The sequence below is a fragment of the Mycteria americana genome, chromosome 2, assembly GCF_035582795.1.
Source record: "Mycteria americana isolate JAX WOST 10 ecotype Jacksonville Zoo and Gardens chromosome 2, USCA_MyAme_1.0, whole genome shotgun sequence".
Taxonomy (NCBI): domain Eukaryota; kingdom Metazoa; phylum Chordata; class Aves; order Ciconiiformes; family Ciconiidae; genus Mycteria; species Mycteria americana.
The window spans coordinates 72,110,883-72,126,629 of NC_134366.1; the positions used below are offsets into that span (position 1 = coordinate 72,110,883).

General features: G+C 43.7%; 1 protein-coding gene across 1 annotated transcript in view; it reads left to right on the forward strand.

The window, feature by feature from the left end:
- The first annotated feature begins 7,509 nt into the window (after positions 1 to 7,509).
- The window catches only part of CUL1 (cullin 1), a 54,746-nt gene continuing 46,508 nt past the window's right edge, over positions 7,510 to 15,747 (forward strand). The window contains exon 1 of the mRNA XM_075493735.1: positions 7,510 to 7,666. The gene's annotated coding sequence lies outside the window, so the exon portion shown is untranslated. The remainder of the gene's footprint in view (positions 7,667 to 15,747) is intronic.

A 15,747-nucleotide genomic window follows, 5' to 3' on the forward strand; every position in this document is an offset into this window, starting at 1 on the left:
CTCCTCTTTCTCCTCAGTTCGAGCCAGAGCTCTCTAGTCAGCCAGGCCGGTCTTCTTCCCCGCCGGCTCGTCTTTCGGCACCTGGGGACAGCCCGCTCTTGTGCCTTTAGGACTTCCTCCTTAAAGAATGTCCAGCCTTCCTGGACCCCTTTGCCCATAAGGGGCAAAGACCAACAAACCAGCACAGAAGTAGCTGATACCACTTAAGCACTTAATCTGTTTTGCTTTGTTTTGAGACGCTCTATCTGACATTAGGCATGGAAACTGAAAAACACAAGAGGAGGATATTTTGTGATTCTGGAGAGGTAATGCACATGAATAATAAAGATTACAGCCAGTGTGTATTCCTTGTGTCAGCCTTCATAACACTGCTTTCTCTTAGCACTCACGACAATCCTTGCTGATTTTGGCAAATGTATTAGCTGAAAAAAAAAGACAGCTGTAGCTTAGTAATCTCAAACTATTAGCAAATTTGAACCTACAGGCAGGAGGTCCCACTTCCCATCTGAATGGCATAATAGCTCCCCACTCTTTTTCACTTCTCCAAAGCACAGTAAGGCTCATGCTAGTACAACCAAAGCCTAGTGCTAGATGGGAAGAACATTCTCCTGCTAAGTGAGGCAAATTTATAGATCCCCTTAGAGAAAGAAAAAAATGAGGACAATGCTGTCACTCTGACAGGAAAAAAAACAGAACTCAGTTTCTAGCTGTCGTGGTTTAACCCCAGTCAGCAACTTAGCACCACACAGCTGCTCACTCACCCTCCCGCCCCCCCCCCCCCCCCCCCCCCCCCGGTTGGATGGGGGAGAGAATCGGAAAAAAAGTAAAACCTGTGGGTTGAGACCATTTAATAGGACAGCAGAGGAAGAGAAAATAATAATAATAATAATGATAAAAGAATGTACAAAATGAGTGATGCACAATGCAATTGCTCACCACCTGCTGACCGATGCCCAGCCCATCCCCAAGCAGCAATTGCTGCTCTCCGGCCAACTCCCCGAGTTTATATACTGAGCATGGCGTCATATGGTATGGAATAGCCCTTTGGCCAGTTTGGGTCAGCTGTCCTGGCTGTGTCCCCTCCCAGCTTCTCGTGCACCTGGCAGAGCGTGGGAAGCTGAAAAAAAAGTTCTTGACTTAGTATAAGCACTGCTTAGCAACAACTAAAACATCTCTGCGTTATCAACATTATTCTCATACTAAATCCAAAACACAGCACTATACCAGCTACTAAGAAGAAAATTAACTCTATCCCAGATGAAACCAGGACACTAGTACTTGTAGACAAACTTTCCTTTCAGGTTAAATGAAATGCTTTGTGTCAAACAAACTGAAAATTTAGGAAGGGAAGGGGGATAGAAAAGGGAAGGACAGAACATAGAGAATTCTTTCAGCTGGGAAAAAACTGTGAAAATTTGCATCTGCCATGATCTGTAACAATTTCTGAAAACAATTATCCACACAGACCTTCTCCCAGCAAAGAAAATTACTAGTAAGAATTTCATCAGAAAGAGGTAATTCAAAGCATTCTGCCTTGAATTGGTCAACGCCAGACTCAATACTCAAATACTCAACCCCTTGTAGGGCCAAGAGAGAATAAGACTTCTGAGAAAGCAGTTTGGTTAGCTAATGGGCAAAACTTTGTCCTGTTTCACAGGGAATAGAGAACCGTTTTCATTGGCTTCTAGTGCTAATAGTTTTCATTGGCTTTTAGTGGTAAGTTTGATGACACCAGATACAAAGAAAGCTTAGAAATATCTTTTTAAGGACCAAAACATTTTAAGCTGCTTCCTGGAGGTAGAAGAATATCGTTGTGATAATCCAGTTTACAAGAATGTATGAGATGCATAGAAAATCTCTTCTGGCACACACTCTTGATACACAAAAAGACTGAAAGTTGGCCTCTGAATCTCCCAGATATTTGGAAACAGTATCTGCCATTGAGACTTGAGGATGTATGATTTAGTACCCAGTATTCTGGGTATGAAGAAAGACAAAAAACTCCATGCATTAAGGGGTCCTTATCCACTGTGTAAATGCAAAGTATCCAGAAAACTCTGTGCCTCTTTACCAGGTTGCAAGATAAATTTCAAACATGTTGTTCTGACTTGTAGCAAGAAAAATCTTTACTCAAGCATGCACCTAACATATATCACACAACCTCCCTAGAAGTTTGACTGATCACCTTTTGCTGAACCTCATTATTTTCACTCAGGCATTCTCACTTACACTTTGGAATAGATTTTTATGTGTACAAGGTACACAACGCATATACAGCCACTTCAGTTTAAATCCATCATATTCATGTACAGCTTGCTTCCCAATACAAAAAATTCCAGAGCGGAGGGCACCTCTCAGCTATAGCCATACTTTGCAAAAATATTACCTGTGAAATTTTGGCTTTCAGGCTCCAAAAAATGGATTTGAGAGTAAGTCTAATAGCATTTGGCTCTATCAAATTTCTGAGGAGTCCTCATCAGTTCTCAAGGAAGAAGGACAGTGAAGAAACTGTGCTGCGCTCACCAGGACTGGCTGGAAACAAGTGCAAAACAGGCTTCTAGACATCCACCCTTCCTCGTGGCAGATTCAGGTGTGTGAGCCAGAGTTGTTGGTGCTGCCTGCCCCTGTGCAGAACTAAAATCACTTTTGGATTATGGGAATTCTTTACCTAGGGGTCCGAGTATTTCAGTTACACCACTGACAGGGTCTCCCAGTCAGGCATGTGATAACCTCCACCCTGGCGCTCCACGAGTTCCTTTCCACAAAGAAGGAAACTATCATAACACACTGGCATCAAATTTGATGAAAACCCATAGGCTTAAAAGCAGATGCTAGCAGGCCCACCTTCACACCATCAAATCCCCATCAGGCTGTATCTGTCCAGCACATTGTTGCAGAAAAACAAAACAAAACAAACCCCTAACTGAGTTTAGGACACACCACTCAAAATTTTTTGCCTGTTTACCGGGAGATTTATCAGGCTAGGGAGGAGAGTTGCAGTCCCCTACCCACTAGCACTGCCAAGTGTGATGAGAATGCTCTGGTCGCACGTGCACAGCAAAGTCTGTGCCATCAGCTTAGCACTAAGTCTGCTCTCGAGTGACTTTTTGAGACTGGGAGCTTGCTAAATCTCCTCCTTCCCTTCTCCACCTAGCTTGTATATACTGATAACCTCTTTCAAATTTAGCAGATCCCATTTAACGTTCATTTTAGTTTCAGAGGCCTTCCCCTCAGAGTACCATTTTCCCAGATCTTTCAAAGTCCAGTTCATTAGTTAAAGCTGTATATATCTGGTGATTTTCTGTATCTAGATGTATTCTGAAGGCCAAATTATCCATTAATAACTTATTTTTGCAGCTCTATTATATTACTGCCCCAAGCAAATCATATTAACATTTTCTTAATCCCCACAGCATCCAAAGAATTTTCCTGGCAGAAAGTAAATAGTGATCTTCCTTCATTGCTTTCACTGACCACTTGCATACTTATAAATAGGAAGCATTGGACTAAGTAACCTAGATGAAAATAATAATTTCCTCATACCTTTAAGAACAGTCAGATGCACAAATCAGACTTCTACTTCATATATAAATTCGTTAAACACATTGAGGACTGAAAACACTTGGTAGTTACATTTTGTAATGTAACTTTAAAACTCTGCTATAATTCATCAAATAAATGTCTTGGTTAGTGAAAAGCACATGGATCAGTGTAAGTGTAACTCCTGTACTTTAACAGAAGTTGTAGTGCAAAATTTTGTTATCTAGAATAGTTTTGGAAGAGGTCTTTGAGTGAGACTTTCAGAAGTCATTCTCATTTTGTGAGCCCACTGAGTGTAACTGAAGGAGTTCAAAATACTAAGTACCTTACCACTGATTAAAAAGTATGAATATGCTCGGGAATCTCCGTAGCATAGCCTTTACACTTTAGGACAGATAAAAGTCAAGTGGTGACCTCTCTGCTGTTATCTGTCCTCTCATCATATACTCTCTATGAACAGTAGTAACAATCTCGGCATCTCAGAGAATTTTGCATCCAGGCTAGCTACTGTCATACAGGAATTTTCTTTATCTAGTTCTTCAAAACTATTATTTACAAGCTGGAGTCTAATAGAGTGGTGTGGTTTGTTTGTTGGTTTTTTTTTTCCTTTTTGGCCAGTATCATAATCAAATAAATATTTGTTTATATTCAAGCTGGCTGTAGTTTATAGAAGGCATCATCATGTGGTGTGTTTGACGGCATTCGCTACTTTTGCATATCTGACAGAGTCAGTAAATTCCAAAAAGCAAATTTGTCATGTTTCTTGGTTAAATGCTTTTGCAATATTGCTTCTTTCTGTTTTTTTTGTTTTGCCAGCCTGAGTCACTGGTGCACTGGCAGCACAACAGAACTCCTATTTGATAAGAACGTGGCAAAAAATCTGGTTATCATCTACCTTTAGCGTGTCCTCCTGGCTGTATTGAGGGGGTGATACAATTACTGTTTTCAGATAATCACCGTAGATATAACTAACAGGGAAGTATCCCTCTCCATCCGTCCAGCCTCCTGACAGTGGTAATAAACTAGCAGCCACTGCACCTCTGTGTCTTTGAATGACTCAGGCTTTTCCTCTTTGCCAATGAAGCGTCCTACTCGCATCAACAGCAAACACTGTCATGATAACTTTCTTGCTTGATGTGTGCTGATTCATTGATGATGCAACAAGTGCGAAACCTGCAAGTTACTTTCAAAACAGGCCCCTCTCGGCAGCACTGCAAACTCACTTCAGTAAAAACAGAGTGGACTTCTCTCATGAAGTTTGTCCTTGAAATTTTGGCTGCCTCAATCTCTAGGGGAAGCTTCTCTCCTTTCATGTGAAGCACACCAATTCCATTGGACAATTTAAAATGCGTTAGCCATCCTGCTATGAGTAATTTGGTAATATTTATTTTGGCATTCAATTCCCTTTTCTCTCTGTGACTACTTATCCTGATACTGGAATTCTTTCAACGGATGTATGAATGCAGTGGTGTTATGCATAACACCACGTACCATGTCTAAATCGTCTAGTGAGGATTTTTTCATGGCCTACCTTTTCAGAGTGCCAACCGAGCTACCACCATCATGAATAAAATCAGAGAACTGTACCTTGCCTTTTTTAAAGTGTACGCAAATCATAATGCAGCCCTAGGGAAAAAAAAAAGAAACAAACGTTCAACACTCCAAACTGTCAGATCTCAAGCTTGTACTGCAGTTGATCACAAAAGCAAAAAACCACAGTCTAGTGCAGGATGGTGCTAATTCAGACCTTCCTTCTCCCCATATTTTCTTCCTTTCCTGTCATTTCTCTTCCACTTTCCTTGCTTACCCATGGCTCTATTATCCCCTTGGTTTAGGATTTTAAAACAATGATGGCTTTACCTCTGTATAAATACAGCTTCTGTAAAATACGGCATACTTTCCAAGACTGAAAAATCAGTCCTTACTTTTTATGATCAGTCTACCCTCCTTTGGATTTGGTTTGTCTCCCATGGACCATTTTGTTTGCCCTCACTCTCCCCAGTCTTTAACACACCATGCAGAACTGGCCATGCTGATGCAGCATCCAGCATGACTAACACAAACTCTCCTCTAGTACAACTCACATATGTTAGCAAGCCAGAAATTTAGTCATGCTTAGGAGTGGTATTTGCAAAGTATGTCTACATGGGCAAAATTAATATAAGCATTGTGATGCCACCCAGCCGACTGAGACAGTGTCCCTGCTCCACATTAAACCAGTTCCTCAGACAGTGTTTCTGAGGTGCTTAGCCAGCACTGTTTCATTAGAAGAGCTGTGTCAATGACTTTGCTTGTGTCCACTTCAGTAGGCTGTGCCATAGTAAGGCATTATTATACAGGGAAATAATTTTTCAAGCACTTAGGTGACTAAGGACCATTAGCTTTGAGAAGGCCAATTTTCAAAAATGGTGTACAGCTGGTGGAGCCAGCATGCAAGTGAAGCATTTTGCAGAGCAATCTTCTGTTTCCTTCTATTGCTTCCCTGCTTCTCTTTCCTTTCCTACAAAGCTGCTGCATTTTCTGGGCTGAAGTCTTTATACTAATGTAAAGGATAAGAACTTTTTATGACTTCGTTTGAGTTGCTTTAAATGTCTCCTGGTGAAATTCAGACCAGAATCTGACTTCATCTTGGCAGGGAAAATCTGCATGGTTTGTGAGAGTACAGTGCAGAGAACCTTGGCACAGCACACTACCAAGGATACACAAACCCCATTCTTTTCCTTTGCAGCACAGCTCCAGGAATGTAATTCCACAGTTCTCAGGAATAAATAAGACAGGACTGACTCCAAAACATCACTTTTCTGAAACCCATCTAAATTTCAGTATGATTTTGCATCACCCATTTCATATTGTTAAAAAGAAAAATTAACCACCCTACTTGCAATCAACATAAAGATGATGCAAATATGCTAGGAAGTTTATATTTTATCATCATAAATTAAAGTTACCTACACCAGGTATTTTTTCTCAAATTTGTTCATAGATTGCAAACAGGTTCATGTAACTACTTATCCCTAAATCAGTCCGATAAAATAACTTCACACATCTTCCAACCAGCTCACAGCTGAACAATAAAACTTCCTTTCTTTCAATTTCTACCCTGTTCTCTTTGCAATGTTGTTTTCCAAGCTGTTTTCTTATTAATCTGAAATTCACAATTACAGAAAGATTTCTAACTATGTTGTTACGACAGCTGCACTTTAATCACCATCAAAGTTTTCAATGCAGTGATCACCTCGAGGTAATGACTCTTGATGTGAATAATTCAGAGGAGAGCCTCGCAGCTTGGTTTAACCCTTGCTCGACAAGGACAAGCTGTTAATGCACAGCTGTACCATCCGCTCGGGCTCCGCGACTGGGTACGGTACAGCTCAGTATGCCCGGGACACGCTAGGAACCCATGTTTCTCATAAATATGGATGCAGGAGAGCCTTATCACGTCTAATGGTGTCATCCTGAAACACATCGACAGCTCTTCCAGCACCGGCCTAATTTTCGAGGGGGCCGGAGCGATGACCTCTGGGGCAGGGCAGGGGCTTGGCGGCCGAGGAGATGGCGCTCGGCCGGCCACCGCCCGCGCCACCGACCTCCCGCCCCCGACTGGCTCATGCCGGCTTGCAGGCTCCACCAAGGGGCCGAGCCCCCCAGCCCCGCTGACCCGTGCCGGGAGCCGGCGCCCAAGCCCTTCGGTAGCCCCAGCGCGGCTGCGCCAAGCCCCGACCTGCCCCAGCTCTTCTTCTGGGGGGAGGAGGGAGGGAGCGGCCGAGCTCAGGTCACCCCGAGCTCTCCCGGCCCAGCCGGCGGTGCGGGCAAGGAGAGGCCCCGCGACGCTGCCGCCTCGGCCCCCTCCCCCCCCCCGCAGCGCCCCTCGCCTGCCTTCAAGGGAGGGCAGGGAGCGGGCGGTCCCTCTCGGCGCGGGCAGCCGCGGGCCTGGGCCTGCGCCCCCCGCGCCTCCACGCGGGCCGTGGGGCCTCCCCGCGCCGTGGGCCGGGGCGGGGCGGGCGGCGAGGGGCGGTGCCTTCGCGCTCTCCGGGCCGCGCTGGGGGGAGGCGGCGGCAGATCCGGGCCTGGCGGAGGCGGAAGGGGCGGGCGGACGCGGCCTGACTCTGCGGGACGCGCGATGCTGGTGAGTGCGGGGAGGCCGCGGCGTTGTGTCGCAGCGGGGCCGGGCCGGGCCGGGGAGGAGAGGAGGCGGCCCCGTCGAGCCGAGGCCGCGCGGGCCTGGCGGAGCGGGGCTCGGCACTGAGTCACGCCGCGGGGAGCGGGAGCAGGAGAAGGGGAGGCCGGGCCCGGCCTGCCCGCCCGCCCGCCTTTCTTCTCCCGGGCGCGCACCTGGCTCTGGAGCGAGGGAGGCGGCGGGAGCTGTTGTCCGGCCCGCTCGCAGATCCGGCCCCAGGAGCCGTGGGCCGGGTCGGAGCGGGGAGGCCGCTAACTGCGCACTCAAAATGCATCGCCCCCCTTGGGGTGCCGGAGCCCGCCCCGCCGGCTGCCCGGTTGCCCCGGCCCCGCCGGATCTGCCCGCCGGCCGGCCTGCCCCCTCCCTCCCTTCCCGGCCCGGCCCTCCCTTCCGCCTCCCTGCCCTCCCCCGTGACCGCGGCCCCCGCATGGCCGGGGCCGCCTCCGTAGCTGCCCCTGCTTTTCCCTCCCACTCCGCGGGCTCTTAGACCCCGGCCCCTCGGGCCCGTCCTCCCGCGCCCCCGCTCAGCCCCCCGGCCCCAGGACTGCCCACCCCAGCCGTGCCAGGCCCTGCTCGTCCCAGGCCTCTGCTCTCTTCTGCCCATGAGCTTTTGTCCATAACCTCACTGGGCACTGTTTTTGGGTGTTCACCTGCTATCTTTCCTCCCTGTCCTTCTCTGTGCTGCCTCCTTTCACTCTCCTGTATCTTAGCCATCCCCAGAGCCCTAGTGACACGCAGGTCTGTCTGGGAACTGTGTTGTTGTACATAGAGAAATTCCCCCGTGTCCCCAGTACCATCGTGGCTGCTGGGGGATGTTTTCTACAGCTTGTCCTTGTCACCTTCTCCAGGTTTCTCTCACTGTCAAGGACTGTGCACCAGGCTTTCCCTTGTTGCCCCCTACTGTTGTGGCCTTACCAGAGAAGGTGCCCCCTGTAACCTTTTATCTGTCTGTTTGTGCATTTATTGCCTCCATCCAGATGACTAGTCCTGCAGTTTTTTGTCGTTGCAAATAATCACCTCATTTGTTTCCCAGTAACTTTGCCATTGAAAGCTAACTGTGTCCTTACTGGGATCCTTTTCCCATCCTTCTTATTTCCTCTTCAAGTTATATTCTATCACCATCATTATCCCCCTATTACCTTTCCCCTTTCAGTTTTCTTCCTCCCAGTAACTATTTCCTTCCCCATGCTTTTTTGCCCTTCTGATCTTATTTTCCTGTCATTAAAACCTTCCTTGTGATCTCGCCTAATACTCTTTCCTTTCCACATACTCCTTTCCTTTGTAGACTCACATGCAGTCTCCCCCACTTTGCATTTAAGTTCTCCAGCTGTGCCTTTGAGGAGAAAGGAATTTAACCCTAGGTTATCTGTATACTTGTCAGTCAGCACTAAGAGGACACAGATTACTTACTTGTTTTACCTTATTTTGTTTTGTTACTGACTTCCTCAACAACCTTTCTCCCAGTATATATGTTCATGTATAATCATATACCTTCCCACTAATATACTCACATACCCTGATGCTAGTCTGGGGAAAAAAAAAGTCTGTCTTGGAAATCCTTTTGGCAGGACTAGGAGGAATGGTCCGTGGGGACCATAAATACCTAGTGGCCATGTAACTTAAATTACGCCAACTATTGTTTGTCATACCATATTGTGAATTGCTACCTAGTTGATATGGAGTGTGTTTGGAGTGTCTCTTTAGAGAAGTAGTAAGATACTTCATAGGTACCATGGTACATAGTTTTTACTCCAGAGATGCTCACAGTGAACTGCTGCAATGTTGTGTATTGATGTCTGTGTTGCATTGACACTTTGCGTATCTGCTGGTGACTCTACTAGAAAGAAGTCTTTTCCCCCTGCTTTGTGACTTCTCTTGTTTCTCAGTATTTGTCACCCAGCTTCTTATTTTACATCTTTCTTAGTTGCTTTGGTTCTTAAGATTGGTTACATTTCACAATCGTATCATCACCGTGTATTTGAGATGCGCTTGAAACACTGGACGTAGTTGTCCCATGGAGGTGTGGGGAACACATTCAATCTTGGGAGTAATTTGTACACCTAACTCTAGAATCCAGGTTCAGTGGCTAGCGTTAACAGATTCTTATTTTTTCAGCTGAGTATGCGCAGATCCTAGTAACTCAGCAACAGCTTGGAGCAACTGAATTGAGCTTCTGATCTGAATTAGTTCTCTGGAGGAAACTTCTTCCATTGCCTATCCAGGGATCATGTAGAGAATAGTTTCTTAGTTTAGGCACCTAAATTATGCATACGCACCCTGCTCCTCGGCTGACAAAACAGTTGTACTGGTTTAACTAAATGATTTTTCTTCCACCTTAGTCCTTTTTGCACTGGTTTGAACTTGCCTTATAACTTGGGCCTGTTGCTTGGGACTGTCGGCATGAGAAAATTGCATTGCTTTAATTTAAATCATGTAAATTAATTCAAGCTAAACTGATGCACCCCCTTATTTGGATACTGATTTGGAGGTGGCTTTTTGAATTTAGCTTGTTCTTACTGTTGGTGTAAGGTCTTGCATTCTAGCTGTATTGTTATGAAAACAATACTGAGTCCTTTGAGAAAGTTATCTCAGATATTCAGCTTAAAAAGTGTTTTCTTACAATTTATACATTAAGATCTCTGAGTATTGCTTTTAATCTGTTGCGTTTTTCAAGTAGTGCCTAGTTTTGTGTAGTCACAATTATTTCAGTAAGGCCCAGCTTAATGATGAGTCACATCCTGGGTGTCAGTGGTTGGATGAATTGGGTATACCTGAAGTCTTCTCTCTTGGCATTGAAGTTTGTTGTTTTCTTTTTTTTTTTTTTTTTAAATTCCTAGTGGATGAAACAGCTTTAAAGATGTCCCACTTGCACTTATACCACTCTCAACATCAAAAATATGTATCATGAATGTGAAGTGAGGGGATTGTCCTGGTAAGAGGTTCTCAGGGTGTTACAGATGGATACCGATGTCACTTTTCAACCAGGATTTTCTAACTTGCCAAGGGCAGAATCAGATTAAAGTGTAAGGTGGCTGAATTGGTGCTGCCGTTTAACAGCATGGCCATGCTGTTGTACTTCCCATGCTGTCCAACAGGGTCTGTCCATGTCAGGAGGAAAACAGGGTCCCGCTTGGATGGGCATGCCAGGAGGACACGCACAGGCAGTCCCAGCAGCCTGCGCGTCAGTACAGTCTTCCTGCTGCACAGAGCTTGGCGGAGAGAAGAGTGTGGAAAGCTTGGTCTTGGAAGTTCTGCATGTGCTTTAGGAATGCATGAACTTGCTTTAAACTGACTACTTAGGTGCCAGCATTGTTTTTTGGCAAGAGTAAACTCATAAAAACTTCTAAATTACTTTATTTTTCAAGATAATCTTCCGGTAAAGAAATGGTTGTTGGAACCAACATTTAGAGACCTAGGTAAAAGTTGTAACCTACATAGGGTGCAAACTTAAACTACTGTTTTTTTAATTTGTTATGGAGACCATTGAGTTTCCCTTACTTGTTAAAGGAGAATTTTCAGTAAGGAATGGGCAAGAAAATGTAATGGTTGGAAAATTATAGAAAGCTGTTGAGCTGGTCTACGTAAGTAACTTGTTATTCTGAGTTGTAGGTTTATCAGTGGAAGAACAACTACAGATTGACTCTTGATGGTTCTACAACAATGCAGTTCAGACCTGTTACCAACATGACTAAATGACTTGGTAATAAAATTGTCCTGAGCTGATGTGCCCTCCTGTTGTGCTGTAACTTGTAGCCTTTAATATAACTACAGAGGTGGAACATTGTCAGATTTAAACACTCGTTGCATTATCCAGCACGAGTAGTTATATGAGGTTTGATCAGGGAATGGTTGCAGTACAGCTGCTGGGAAAAGCACAGTTCTAGGAAATAATGCATGTCCCAGTGGGGGACAATTTTCTTTTTACCTACAGAACCTCTGATGCCACAGTGGTGAACTGCGTCATGTTGCTACCTCACCTCCTCTTATAAATGATACAGGTCAAAATGAAATATATATTTTTTTTTAAATAAACCAAACATTTATTACATTCCACTGTATTTAATGTCATGTTTTTTCAAATCCCTCTTCATCTGTGAACCTTGAAAAAATGAGTGAAGGCTACTGTAAAAACAGGAAAATATTAATTCCATTTTGCACTTCAGGAAACTGGTATAGAGTCATATGTAAATTTTTGCCAGAGTTGGGATCTCTTGTACTTTATCCTCAAGATTGCCATACCTTCTTAGCCAATTGTATCCCTGACTTGTAAAAAGAAACATGACCAACAGGTCAAAGGAGGTGATTCTCACCCTCTATTCTGCTTTTGTGAGATCCCACCTGGAGCACTGCATCGAGCTCTGGGGTCCCCAGCACAAGACAGACATGGACCTGCTAGAGCAGGTCCAGAGGAGGGCCATGGCAATGGTCAGCGAGCACCTCTCCTATGAAGAAAGGCTGAGGGAGTTGGGATTGTTCAGCCTGCAGAAGAGAAGGCTTCACGGAGACCTTATTGTGGCCTTTCAATATATAAAGGGGGCTTATGAGAAAGATGGAGAGAGACTTTTTACCAAGGCTTGTAGTGACAGGACAAGGGGCAACAGTTTTAAACTGACAGAGGGTAGATTTAGATTGGACGTGAGGGAGAAATTTTTTGTGATAAGAATGGTGAAACACTGGACCAGGTTGTCCAGAGAAGTTGTGGATGCTCTGTCATTGGAAGTGTTCAAGGTCAGTTTGGATGGGGCTTTGAGCAACCTGATCTAGTGAAAGATGTCCCTGCCCATGGCAGGGGGGTTGGATGAGATGATCTTTAAAGGTCCCTTCCAGCCCAAACTGTTCTATGATTCTTGAATAAACAGTATAGCTTTGATGTGATGTTCTTTGAAAAACTCAGGAAAAATTAATGTCATCTCTTTCCTTCCCCTTTTGATTATTCTGGTTTTGGAGTCAGAAGGTTTCACTGCTATAGCTTGGTCTAGCAGGTATGAAGCATTGCTTGACAACAGTACTAAGAGTAAAGGATCAAATACATGTTCTCTGAGGTCCCTGTAGTTATGCACTAGATTTGAATATCAGTTCAATACAGTTGACTTCTGTTTTTCTTTAAATTAGAAGTACCTAAAGGTGATATGAAATGCTCCTTGTCTTTGAGTTTCATTAGATTTGCTCTAGTTAATGTTGCTGTATGTCTCAAACTTGGTGTTGCTCTGAAGGAGAAATGGAAACTTTTTGTTCACACATAGGATGGTGAGGATCATGACTGAAAGTTTTTGCAGTGTGGGCAGCTTCTGATGCTGCTCTGGTAATGTACTGACCTTTTGAAGACATGGACATGCTTCTCCTCTCCCGTTTTCATGGAGGTACTGGTGGTTTTGCTACTGGGACCCAGATGTATTCGATTCATTAATATACAAGGTAGACAAAAGTTAATTTTTTAAACTTTAAAGCAGGGAGCCACAAGAATTTGGGTTATTAGGAATGCAAGTTCAGCCATAGCTGAACTCAGAAACTTCTTGTTTGTATTTTTAACTTGCATCTGATGTAACTTGGCTTTTTGTTGCTCTGTTTGTTTAAGGTTGGACAATATCTTAATGTGGATTAGAGTTCAGAAGTCAGGCTGCTGGTGTGACCTTAGTTCACCCTGATTTGCTCTGCAATTTAAACTTATTGTAATATGTAAATTTGCAAGCTCCTCTAGTCTCAGAGCAGTGGAGACTGTCATCTGGAAGTTTACCTGAAGTTTGGAGGACTGAATTCAGGGGAAAAAAGAGGGTTATAGGATATAGTTCTTGTTTTGTTAGTTGCTAGTCTTTCCATCTTGCTTTTCTTGGTAATTATGTCATGGGTGAATGTTCTGCTTGCTTCTGGATAGCCAAAGGAGAAACTTCACTGTACAATTGAAAACAATTTTTAAAAAAATCTGCATTTTCTTAAGAAAACAGACTGTTCTCTTACTGTGCTTTTTTCAGAGATAACTTTGGAAAAGTTTTGTTATCTCTGAAAGTGTGCCTTTGCTAGAGTGCCATCACTGATAGGAGTAGTATAAAATCAAAATGTATATGCTTAAAGTAATTAAATGGATTTTGTTAGGTTCTAATGCAAGCTTAGCTTTAAAACTTAATGGTGCAAGCTAAATCAACCAGAAGCAGGATTTAAGTATGGCTGTTAGGGATGTGCGTCAATGTTAACTTTTACAAAATTAAGTTAAACTGTTTCACTTCTGTACCAGGCATGCCTGTTGCAGTCATTGGAGGTCAAAACTGATGAAAAATTTTCTGAAAATGATACTGAATTTATGCAGAACTAACTTTGTAAGGTGTAAATTCTTTGCTGCAAGTTAGGGCTGTTACAGTTCAGATTTCAGAGTTGAACCAGAAAAGTCATGTATTAATCCCTTTCTAGGCTTTAATGAGAAAGTTCTCATTCTTTTTCTTGCTGGCTGTGGAAGTGAGTAAGTGCGTCTTGTCAATATTTAGGCATCTGGAATGAAATATGTAGGAGCTGTACTGTTCATTGCTAACAGTGTTTGCAGCACTATACCATAGTAGGAATCTGGATCGCTAGCAGATATATCTGTGGACTTAATGTAGATCGGATTAAAAAAAAAAAAGGGGGGGGGGGGCGGGCTGGGGACAGCTTTTGCAGGGTAGTGATTTTGTCACACGCAGGAAATGAATGAGTGTTACTGCAACAGTCCTTGATTTGTAGACTGTTCTTACTATATGATAGTTGCAGTCCTTGTCGCTTCTGAATGAAACATTAACATGAAGGTGAATATAGGAGGAAGCTCTTCAGTATTTAAGCCGAGCTCTTGTGGTATATTTGAACACCTAAAAATGTCAGACTGTTTGCAAGACGAATTGGTGTGACCGTAATCTTTATTTATAAATTGAAGTGGCAAACTGCATTGTCTTGATCAGTTGAGCTCTTGCAAAAGTAACAATATGGAAGATGCTGTAAAATTAGGAAGCTGTTGGGAAGAGATTCCAGCCAGAATTGTTTTATGCTCGTTAACGTTAGTACTTTAAAAAAGTTGCTGATGATAATGACCACCTTCCAAGAGCATGGGAAAACTTTGTATGGAAGCATTATTACAGGTGAAAATTCCTGTTTGTGTCTAACAGGTCAGTATGAAAGTGTATGTTGTGGTGCACTAAATGCTGTTGTAATGGAGGGGGATTTGTGTTGGGTTCAGAGGCTTGCCCTGCGGGTTCTGGTGGAGATCATGCTGTGTCTGAAGTGGACTGTAAGACCATACCAAGATTTTCTTGGTGGAGATCAGTAGGATCATGATATTTTAGCTTATTAAGCTGGTTTTAGTTGAAGTTTTGATGGCTGGTAAGAGCTTTTAGGAAAGCAGTTATGTGTAACAGTTGTCCTCGCAGGATCGTTAGGATCTCTAAACTCACCCAAGATATTTCAGAGTTTCCAGAGTCTTCTGTATTTGTTCTTGCTAAATTGCATTTGATATGACTCCCCACTGCTGCTTTTTTTTTTTTCTTTTCTTTCTAAAAAAAACAAGGTGTATTGTTCTATCTTCTGCTTGGCATGTTTGGTATCTAGCATCGTGTTTTCATGGCTTGTCCTCCCTCATTTTCCTTTTCTGCATCTTCCTGGCTGATTTAGGAAATCCATCTTCATATGCGTTGTCCTTCAAGGCTTACGTGTATGTGGGGTTTGTTGTTGGGTTTTGTTGTTGCTGTTTTTTTTTTTTTTTTAATGCAGGTTGTATCTATATATGATTTAAGCCAGAGAGAGAGTGGGAATACTCAAGGCCCTTTTTATTGTGTAAACCTTTCTGCCCCCTCTTCAGTGTGCTCACATCTTGACTTGATTTTCTCTTCACACAGTGTTGCTCTTTTCCTAGTCTGCAGTCTTCCTTTTTCCAAGATGTAGGAGCTGAGCATAATCAGTGTTTTAAGAAACTATGAAGCTTATCACTGCAGTTCAGTTAAAAAACACTGTAGGGTCTGCATCCTGTTTGTAGTACAGGAAAACCTGAGACCTCAGGTTAGGACGGACATGTTCAT